General features: G+C 38.5%; 1 protein-coding gene and 1 long non-coding RNA gene across 3 annotated transcripts in view; one reads left to right on the top strand and one right to left on the bottom strand.

Moving 5' to 3' along the window:
* LOC106519726 (uncharacterized) overlaps positions 1 to 5,421 on the bottom strand; it is a 30,726-nt gene extending 25,305 nt beyond the window's left edge. Inside the window, exons 1-2 of the long non-coding RNA XR_001310474.1 lie at positions 5,311 to 5,421; positions 673 to 756 (exon numbers count right to left, since the gene is read on the bottom strand). This is a non-coding gene — a long non-coding RNA (uncharacterized LOC106519726). The remainder of the gene's footprint in view (positions 1 to 672; positions 757 to 5,310) is intronic.
* htr1fa (5-hydroxytryptamine (serotonin) receptor 1Fa) overlaps positions 1 to 10,277 on the top strand; it is a 23,454-nt gene that overhangs the window by 10,493 nt on the left and 2,684 nt on the right. Inside the window, exon 1 of one of the 2 annotated variants that reach the window (XM_014011509.1) lies at positions 6,668 to 6,754. The exons of the other annotated variant lie outside the window; for it this stretch is intronic. The gene's annotated coding sequence lies outside the window, so the exon portion shown is untranslated. Of the gene's footprint in view, positions 1 to 6,667; positions 6,755 to 10,277 lie in introns of those variants that run through there. 2 annotated transcript variants of the gene reach the window in all.

Here is a 10,277-nt window from a genome sequence, read left to right as displayed (position 1 = left end):
ACACACACACACACACACACACACACACACACACACACACACACACACACACACACACACATATTTTAAATTGTTGGGAAATCTTCACTTCTAAATTTAGTATTGAGTATGGCTGAGAAAGTCGTTAAAATTAGAGAAATGAATGTTAATACCCTAATTAAGTTTTATCTTCATATTTAATGTTTTTAATGCCATCAGATCAGTATTTTAAAAACGTAAACACAGTATTCAGACATGTGTACTGCGTACTGATCAAAGGGATGTGATTTAATTGATTTTTTTACATTAAAGGTCCAGAGTTAAAAAAAATCTGTCACTGACTTTTTTGTACTTTAAATATCTTCAAACATAACAAAATTTAATTGCAACAAAACCTTTTTTTCTAGCTATTTTTGGGAAGAGTAGCGTTTCACTTATAAAGAGTTTTTTTTACTTACAACCTTGAATAAAAAGAAAACATGATTTTGAACTTTGTTTTGAACTTGTGTTTGAGTAAAAACTATTTGAAGCTCAAACATCTCTGCAGTTGGCATCAGTGCTGAATGAGAGCGCCATGACTAGCACCAGCTAAGTACACATTTTCAGTTCAGTAATAATACACTATCCTGTGTTCAAAAGCTTTTTCATGGTCAATTTCTTGTATGATATATTAAATGTGTTTTGTTTACTTACAGTAGAAACTTGTACCATAAGAGTTATTGTCACGGTTTGTGAATTCAACATTCAGAGGTGACCACTTGTGTCTCGTTCAAACAGCTGAGGGGAGACAGAGAAGGAAAGGTGGTTGAGTGATCTTGAAAAAAACTACAATAATGCAGAAGAGCAATGACTAAGAAAACAAGGCAGTTTGTCAAATAAACAAATAATATATTTCTGATCAGTGGTCCTTGAAATGCTTTTGGAGCAGTTCTATTCTAAARTGCCACACCTCAGCACAACACTCAGATCTTAAGTGGAGCTGAAGTGCACTTCCTCCCTTCTGTTTCTTTGCAGGTTCTGTCATCAGCCCTGCAGATCCACCGCTGCTCTGAAGTCAGTCATTTAGTTCTTTTTTTTCCCCCTGGATAACCACCTAATTCAGGGATGGGTGACTTAAATGATGGAACATTTTTTTGTCGACACTACCAGAGGGCCACATAGCGCTGCACTAAAACTGCCATTTTAAAAATGTTTRTGGGTTTTAAAGGGGCAATTTTATGTGTTTCTCAGGCATACATTTAAATACTATACCATAATAATCTATGTCACCTTTAGCTGTTATTAAAATGCTGTTTTTATGCTTAAATAGAAAATGAACTTATCTTCTCAACACTTCCTCTTCTGAACACCTTGAAATTGACCTCTGTCTCTTTAAGAACCACCTTCCACATCAGTCCWGCCCATTTCAGTGCGAGAGGAGGGGGGAATGAGGGGGAGGGGGCGTGCTATGATGCAGTTTACTTGGCATCTGAAAATACATTTCCTCAAAGGTATTTTTAATCTGAAAAGAGCTTCACTGAGTGAGAAGTAGTGGAGCTCAGCAGATAGTTTCAGTTTCACTTTCACTTTCACCCGAAAACCCGCAGGAGTAATGGGCAGGGTGTGTGGGGAGGAGGGGAGGGGGGCGCCCTGCCATGAGGAAGTTCGGCTTAAAGACACGTCCCAGCTGCGTTTCTGGTCCCCACCTGTCGTTTTGCTCCTCAGCATGGCTTCATAAAAACTGCAGGATTTCTCAAACATGCATGAATGAGTCAGAGCAAGGCTTTGGGCATGTTTTTTTATGAGAGTATAACATTATAACATGATATAAAACTTTAAAAAGTTGATTTTACATGATATTGCCTCTTTAAAAAGCCAACCAGTGTTGGTGTGCATACATACATACACTCACCGGCCACTTTATTAGGTACACCACGCTAGTAACGGGTTGGACCCCCTTTTGTCTTCAGAACTGCCTCAATTCTTCGTGGCATAGATTCAACAAGGTGCTGGAAGCATTCCTCAGAGATTTAGGACCATATTGACACGATGGCATCACACAGTTGCCGCAGATATGTCAGCTGCACATCCACGATGCGAATCTCCTGTTCCACCACATCCCAAAGATGCTCTATTGGATTGAGATCTGGTGACTGTGGAGGCCATTTGAGTACAGTGAACTCATTGTCATGTTCAAGAAACCAGTCTGAGATGATTCCAGCTTTATGACATGGCGCATTATCCTGCTGAAAGTAGCCATCAGATGTTGGGTACATTGTGGTCATAAAGGGATGGACATGGTCAGCAACAATACTCAGGTAGGCTGTGGCATTGCAACGATGCTCAATTGGTACCAAGGGGCCCAAAGAGTGCCAAGAAAAGATTCCCCACACCATGACACCACCACCACCAGCCTGAACCGTTGATACAAGGCAGGATGGATCCATGCTTTCATGTTGTTGACGCCAAATTCTGACYCTACCATCCGAATGTCGCAGCAGAAATCGAGACTCATCAGACCAGGCAACGTTTTTCCAATCTTCTCTTGTCCAATTTCGATGAGCTTGTGCAAATTGTAGCCTCAGTTTCCTGTTCTTAGCTGAAAGGAGTGGCACCCGGTGTGGTCTCCTGCTGCTGAAGCCCATCTGCCTCAAAGTTCGACGTACTGTACGTTCAGAGATGCTCTTCTGCCTACCTTGGTTGTAACGGGTGGTTATTTGAGTCACTGTTGCCTTTCTATCAGCTCGAACCAGTCTGCCCATTCTCCTCTGACCTCTGGCATCAACAAGGCATTTCTGCCCACAGGACTGCCGCTCACTGGATGTTTTTTCTTTTTCGGACCATTCTCTGTAAACCCTAGAGATGGTTGTGCGTGAAAATCCCAGTAGATCAGCAGTTTCTGAAATACTCAGACCAGCCCTTCTGGCACCAACAACCATGCCACGTTCAAAGGCACTCAAATCACCTTTCTTCCCCATACTGATGCTCGATTTGAACTGCAGGAGATTGTCTTGACCATGTCTACATGCCTAAATGCACTGAGTTSCCGCCATGTGATTGGCTGATTAGAAATTAAGTGTTAACGAGCAGTTGGACAGGTGTACCTAATAAAGTGGCCGGTGAGCATATATCTATATCTATCTATACACATACATATATATATACACATACTGTATATATACTCTTGTTTAATAAATATGAAAACAGAAAATTTGAAGCAAACAAAAAATAAACATGAGCTGAATAGCAACGGCATAAGACGCATTGAGTGCAAATTTCTGCATGTTTGTGGTTCTTGTAAAAAGTCACTGTTGTTTATGTGCTTGCAGCTTCAATAAACTTCACATATTTAGCTTTGTGCAACATGTAGTGATGATTTATACTGTATTAAAATCCTTCATGGCAGACAACGCCTTTAAGCTGACTGAACATGTTGCCTTGAAATTCTTTAAACAGCTCTTAGATTCTAAGCTTCAGGCCGGGCCTCATAGACGGGCTGGACAGACGGCATATGACCCGCGGGTTGCCAGTTTTCCATCCCTGGCCTAATTTTTGCCTAGTTTTTGTGGAATTTCTTGCATCACATTTGGTGAATATTTAAACCAGTTCTCCCAGCTTCAGCATTCGAGGGCACCTTAGCTAATACTTCTATCTGCACCACGCAGCTGACATCACCATGGTATGTGYCTGGCTGTGCACAGCACCTCAGAGTATGTCCTGCATGAAGTGATAAASCAGAGCAAAGACACGAGTCATCGCAAGAGAACAGGGACTTCTGTTAAGTGACCATATCTGACCCTTTTAAAATAATGGCAATGACATCAACCCATGAGTCTTTTCTTAGGCTATTAGCCAATAAATTGGATCAACACAGGCAGTTTGCACATACAGTAATGTCAAAAGGTTTTAGGTTGAAATGATTTAAACTAAAAACGGATACATAATAATAATCTTTAATTGTTATTTAAATTAATTAGCAAAGGTTTGCAGGACAATGAAGGATTAGATATGACCAAACTTTGTTTTTAAAACATTGCACACTTGTACTTAAATTTTGCAGGATCATAGTCAGGTGTATGACTAACCAGTTACACCAAACAGTTGCCAACGAAGATTATTTACATATACAGGCTGAAGCACAGTCATTAACAGAAACAGCTGTGAGGTTTCAGACTAAGTAAATAACAGCCAAAATGTGTTACCATGGTGAGGTAAGAGACAGTTTCATGTTCGAGGTAAAACAAACGTGGCAAAGCTGAGCACAGCAACATGACATGAGGTGTATTGCATCAGCATGGTCTCTCCCAGGCAAAGATTTAAAAGCGCACCAAGGTTTCTCCAAGCTCTTTTGAAGAAGCACAAGAAACAAACAACAGGGAAAACCGCACAGACGGTGGCGAGCCAAAGAAAATTGCAACAGTGCAACAGATAAAAGGCACATCATGCTTACTTCCCTCTAAAACTGAAAGGTTTCCAGCAGTGCCGTTGGCTCAGAACTGGCCAAAAACATGTGGGACCCAGCTCYACTACTGTCCAGAAACTGGCCAGAAGTGGTCTTTGAGGAAAAAGATAAATTGAAAAAAATAAACCTCTACTGTGGAAACGAGGCTGAGTGACTCAAACATGCATAAAAACTAAAAAAAAAAAWMWMAAAAAAAATCTGGGGCACAGAAACATGAAAGCAGGTGTTCTGGACTGATGAGGTAAAATAAGAGCCTTTTGGCTGAAGGTGAAGGCAGTTTGTTGACCAAAAGGCTGAAGGGTTTTATAACAAAGAGTGTCTGCAGTCTGTGGAGAAACATGGTGGAAGCTCCTTACAAGGTGTGGGGATGTACTGCATTTCTACAAATAACATTGGGGATTTGGCTGAGATTGCTGGTGTTCTCAATACTGAGCATTACAAATACATACTCATCCATCACAGTTTGACAAGTCTTGTCTTTCCTTGAATGTTAGAAAAAACAACAACTGTTTGTTTTTCTCTGAACTTGGAAAAATGGCACTGATTTGGCTTTAAACATGAGGATGAATGGTCGACATGTTGAGCAGGTTTCAGAGGTTAAGGGTGTATTCACACCAGCCCTCTTTAGTCTGCTTTAATCAGACTCTAGTTCATTCGCCTAGAAAGTCTGGTTCTTTTGGGGAGGTGTGAACGTGTAATCGAACTCTGATGCCATCCAAAAAAGCAAACTATGGTCTACCTCCAAACCTAGGTCTTGGTTCGGTTGAAGTGAACTCTGGTGCAGTTCGATTGCACATATGAACACCAAGCGGACCGTAGACCACTCCAAAAGCAGGAAGTGGACCATAACGCAGGACATTCTGAGTATTAATATTAATATATTTACTCACATCATGTACTGTAAATGCCTTGCTTAATGTCTATATAAGTTGGATGCGCTCCTTCTCTGTGAATGCCGCCTCACTCGGAGCCGTCTCATCTGCCTTATGTGAAAAACAACATTCTCCGTGGTTCCGCCTCATCTTCCGCTCATGATGAGCTCATTGCTGAAGACTATTTGTTAGGCACATTTGCCAAAAACAAGGAGGTAGCGCTCCATGTCTTCTTTGAGGTTTTTTGTGTTGATTCCTTCTTGGTGCAGCGCCACCACAGGCCAGGGGTGGAACAGGTTGTTCACAGGGTTTAGTTCAGTTGACAAGAGTGCAGTATGAATATGAACTGCTGCAACCGCACCAATTGAAAATGTAAACAAACCTTTCAATTTTAGTCACCAATTGAATTGAGTCTACCTGACTATCAGGTGTGACCTAAATAGCTGGGTTTCTTTAAATTCTCATTTAAAATTTGAAAAACATGTCAAGATGAAAAGCAGAGAAGCAAAATCAAATGTGCAGAYATTCAGATTAATTACCATTGTAAGTAACTTCATGCAGCAAACATTTTATTGTTAATACTTGACATTTGTACAAATAAAAAAAATTAAATACAGTTCTAATCTGATTTACCCTAAATGGATCCTGTAAATCATACATCAAATTGAATGAAAAGAGGAGTTAAAGGTCTTGGAAGTGAATATGGTCTGCAAAGAGTCCTAAAAACAGCATTTTCAAATCTGTACGGGGCTTCTTATTTAGCCACTTTAATTTGTTTATTGATCAAAACAAATATTGAAACATGTATTTCAGACACTTTAGTCAAATTCTGTATAATTTATGTTGACAAAATAACAAAAAACATAAATTTAATTCTGAATGTAAATATGTTTTTTTATGAAAGCATGTTTTTATTTCTGTCCTTGCATCTGCAAAACTTAGTTTAAATGTTACACAAAGAAAAAAATGTTGGAGTGTATTAAAACTGTGCAATGTGCTGATAACATTTTTTCCCTAAAATCCTAGAATAAATAGTTCTCTTTCTTGTGACATTTCATTTTTTTTTTCAGCAACAAGCAAACAACCAGGAACTAGAAACATTTCAGCTCCTTGGACGGGTGTTTTCTGAAGCATTACTTCTCCTCTGGCAGGCTTTGTCATGTACCCTCAGCTAAATATGAAAGAGAAAACAGTAGATRAARCAAACAAACAAAAGCACAGTCTTGCAAACGWACTGGTGTGTCTTCAAATGTCYTTTTTACAACTTGRTTCCTGARCTGTCAGTCACACAATGAYCTCCTTYACARCAGYRCATAACGGCTCGCCTTGGCCAAACYCTGTTTCAACCACTGGACTCTACTTGACAGATGCTGCAGCATCTTTGTTCTTGTAAGMGAAAGGAGAGGAAAGAGGAAGACTGTCAAAGGGCTCGCCATTTGAGAAATTCCAATTAAAGCTGCAGGTAAAATAAGTAACCCTCATCATTCTGCAACATAAAAATTCATATTGTCATTCATATAGAGGCTACTTTGACACTTACTCCTTACCTAAAACCAAAAATCAGCACTTTCTTACAGTACTCCACTCTCAGCAGGACAACATGGGCTTCACCAAAGACAAATGAATAAATACATAAATAAAAGCTTTAGGGCATCTCAAAAAACTTGACAAAAGGGCTGAAGTTTTCCAAACAYCCTTCAAATTCCCCAGATACCAGTTTGATGGGGTTTCATGGTAAATGTGGGAAGCAAGCCAAACCCACAGAGTTTATTTTGTTGACATCCTGGAAACAAATAACCCAGAACACCTCCTGCTGTTTTTCTGCTCATGCTTCTTGCTAAATGTGTTTAGGTGGGGAAATAGAAACTCATTACTTGGTGGTTGGTTGTAATATTGTGGCTTATCTGTGTACTTTTACATTTATTATTTGAATGCTTATCAATCGACACTACTTGATCCAATTTTTCTTTTAGCGCTGACCTTGTTCCACAAATTTTCAACAATTTATATATCAAAATGTTCAACTCGTACACCTACAGTTAGTAATTTTCAAGATATTTAGTTTTTTCTGCCTTTTCTTCTCATTGAAAGAGGATGAAGCTGTCTTTAACATTCTGAAATTCATTCAAATTAGTTATTACTCTTTACTGCACACATTTTGTTTTTATTCAGTTTTAATTTAAACTCCCTTCAGCTTCTTCTTTTTTTGCTAATTTTAGTCTTTTTTGTGTTTTTAACCTCTTCTTTCACCTATTCAGCTATTATCTTCTAATTTATGTATACATTTTCATACTTCTACCAACTTCTTTCTTTGATAATTTTACGTTTTCACAGAATTTTTTTCCTAACGTCAGCTGTTTTCTGCAATTTTAGCAAATGTGAGCTTTTTCCAGCAAAATTCACCTTTTCGTGGAAATTTCATCTTCTTGCTGCTTAAATCAGCAAACAGATGCTCCTTCTTAATATTAGCTTTTTCAGCCACCTTTATGCTATTTTCAGCATTTTTTTTTATTTTTTTGCTATTTTAGAACAAATCACTTTTTTTCTGGGAAAAAAAACATCATTACGCATTCATGCTGCATTTTTGCAGAAAACGCAAATACTTTAGTAACATTTATTTTTGGGTTTGAGATACATCGATAGACACTGYAATAAACACATCACTATGACATCTCTCCCTGAATGTCAAGAAAGTATTTTAATATGTTAATGCTTTGTCAGCCATCTCATTCTTAACATGAATGTGCCGCTTACAGAATGTAGAGGCATAGTCGTACAATAATATTGCAGCTTAAGCAAATCTGTTGATAATAGAGAATCTGGAGCCCATTACAAATGACTTGACAAAGCTGGTGGCTCACTTATCTTATCTTATCTGGTTTGCAATAAGCAAGTTTTGTAAACAATGAACATTGCACCCCTCTCACACACACACACATTTAAGTAGAATGTTTCCAGATAATTCTGAAACAATGTGGTTAAAAGTCTGTGAATAATGCATGCTTTTCCAGTTTGCTAAATTCCTGTAAAGCACTTGGTGGATTTCTTTTTTCTTTCTCCGTAGGAATAAAACAGAGCAAAGCAGATTTATGCTTATTCAGTAGAGCTTATCTTTAGATGGCCTTGAGGAGAAAAGCTGTGCTTTAGAACATTTCCAAATGAAAGAAGATGATTTCTTTGTTGTGCATAATGCATGACACTACTGCACATGTCAATCACTGCAAATAAATTGAGATATAAACTGTTCAGGAATGCATTTGTTTTCCAAAATGCATGTTGTTTAGTTCGAATACATTTGGGCACAATCAATGTAAAATGAATAAATAAATAAATAAAAAATCAAAAAATAAACTACTGCCAGATGTGTAACTGAAAATACATCAGTACAGTTGTAATTATCGTTTATCTTCCTGCACTTTGCATATTGTTAGGTTTTCTGTCGAGCTCATTCAGGGATAAGGAATGCAGAATTGCACTGTAATGCAGAGTAAGGCAATTTTATTGTCTCTAAAGGCCGTAATTATTGGTACAAGGAAGCAACATAGTTAACTGTTGCTCTTTGCAGCTGCAATTCCAGGATTAGACGTGTGTTTTTGCTTCTGTTTTAAAGGGGCAATGTTGTGTTTCTCAGGCATACATTTAAATACTATACCATAATAAAGTATCTATGTCACCTTTAGTTGTTATTAAAATGCTGTTTTTATGTTTAAATAGAAAATAAACTTATCTTCTCATCACTTCCTCTTCTAAACGCCTTGAAATTGGCCTCTGTCTCTTTAAGAACCTCCTTCTTCTTCCTTCTCGTAAGTTTCAGTGTGTGTGTGTGTGGGTGGGGGTGGTGGGTGTCGTGCGTATGCGCTATGATGCAGTTTACTTGACCTCTGAAAATACATTTCCTCAAAGGTATTTTGAATCTGAAAAGAGCTTCACTGAGTGAGAACTAATGTTGAGAGCAGCAGTAAATTTCAGTTTCTCTTTCAGTTTCACTCGTTGTTTGCTTTGTTACTGCCGAGAGCCTGCAGGAGTCATGGGCGGGGGCTGGGGGAGTGGGGAGGTGTGCTCCGTGATGAGGAAGCTCGGCTTAAAGACACGTCCCAGGGGTGTTTCTGGTACCAAAAGGCGTCTCTGGTCCCCACCTGTCGTTTTGCTCCTCAGCATGGCTTCCTAAAAACACTGCAGGATTTCTCAAACATGCATGAATGAGTCAGAGCAAGGCTTTGGACATGTTTTTTTTTACGAGAGTATAACATTATAACATGACATAAAACTCAAAAAAGTTGATTTTACATGATATTGCCCCTTTAGCATCTGTGATGTAATTTATCTTCTCAGTAACAAACTAGCTGCAGCTCTTTTGCTATAAGCAATTGGTAAATTTGTACTTTTGGAAGTACAGATTTTACCACATCTCCTAAAACTCCAAAACTAACCAAAGAAGCAAACTTTCATGAACTGAAATCTCAGCTCACACAGTACATCGCCATGTCATCCCACCCACCTAGACATGAACTCAGCCTCTTAAAACAGAGCAGTCTCAGTAGAGACCTTGGCTCAGAGTTTAGCTGCCTCTGCTAGATCATCACATTAAATAAAATTACTGTACTCCCTGGGTTTCTATAGCAACAGTGTCTTCGGGATGCTGAACAATGCGGTGAAGGAGAAGTGAAGAAAAGCTGCAACGACAGTRATATCTTAGCAATTCGATTAAAATATAGTAAATGACTTTGTGCAATCACCAGCTTCATTTYGCATGTGTGGCTACAAATGTTTGGGTTTGGATTGCTGACTGAATATAAATTAAGCTAAAGAGACTGAATATGCTGATATCAGTCATTTTATACTGTGAGGCTTTTTGACTGCATTTGAAGACCTGACTGGAAGAATAAATACAAATGTCACATTTCTAAAAAAAATAGTAATTTAATCAAAAAACAGCAGAGACAAGATGAAAATTAGGGTGACACAGCATTTTTACTGTTTTATAT

Source organism: Austrofundulus limnaeus, unplaced genomic scaffold, assembly GCF_001266775.1.
Source record: "Austrofundulus limnaeus strain Quisiro unplaced genomic scaffold, Austrofundulus_limnaeus-1.0 Scaffold81, whole genome shotgun sequence".
NCBI lineage: Eukaryota > Metazoa > Chordata > Actinopteri > Cyprinodontiformes > Rivulidae > Austrofundulus > Austrofundulus limnaeus.
This window is presented reverse-complemented; position numbering and strand designations above follow the sequence as displayed.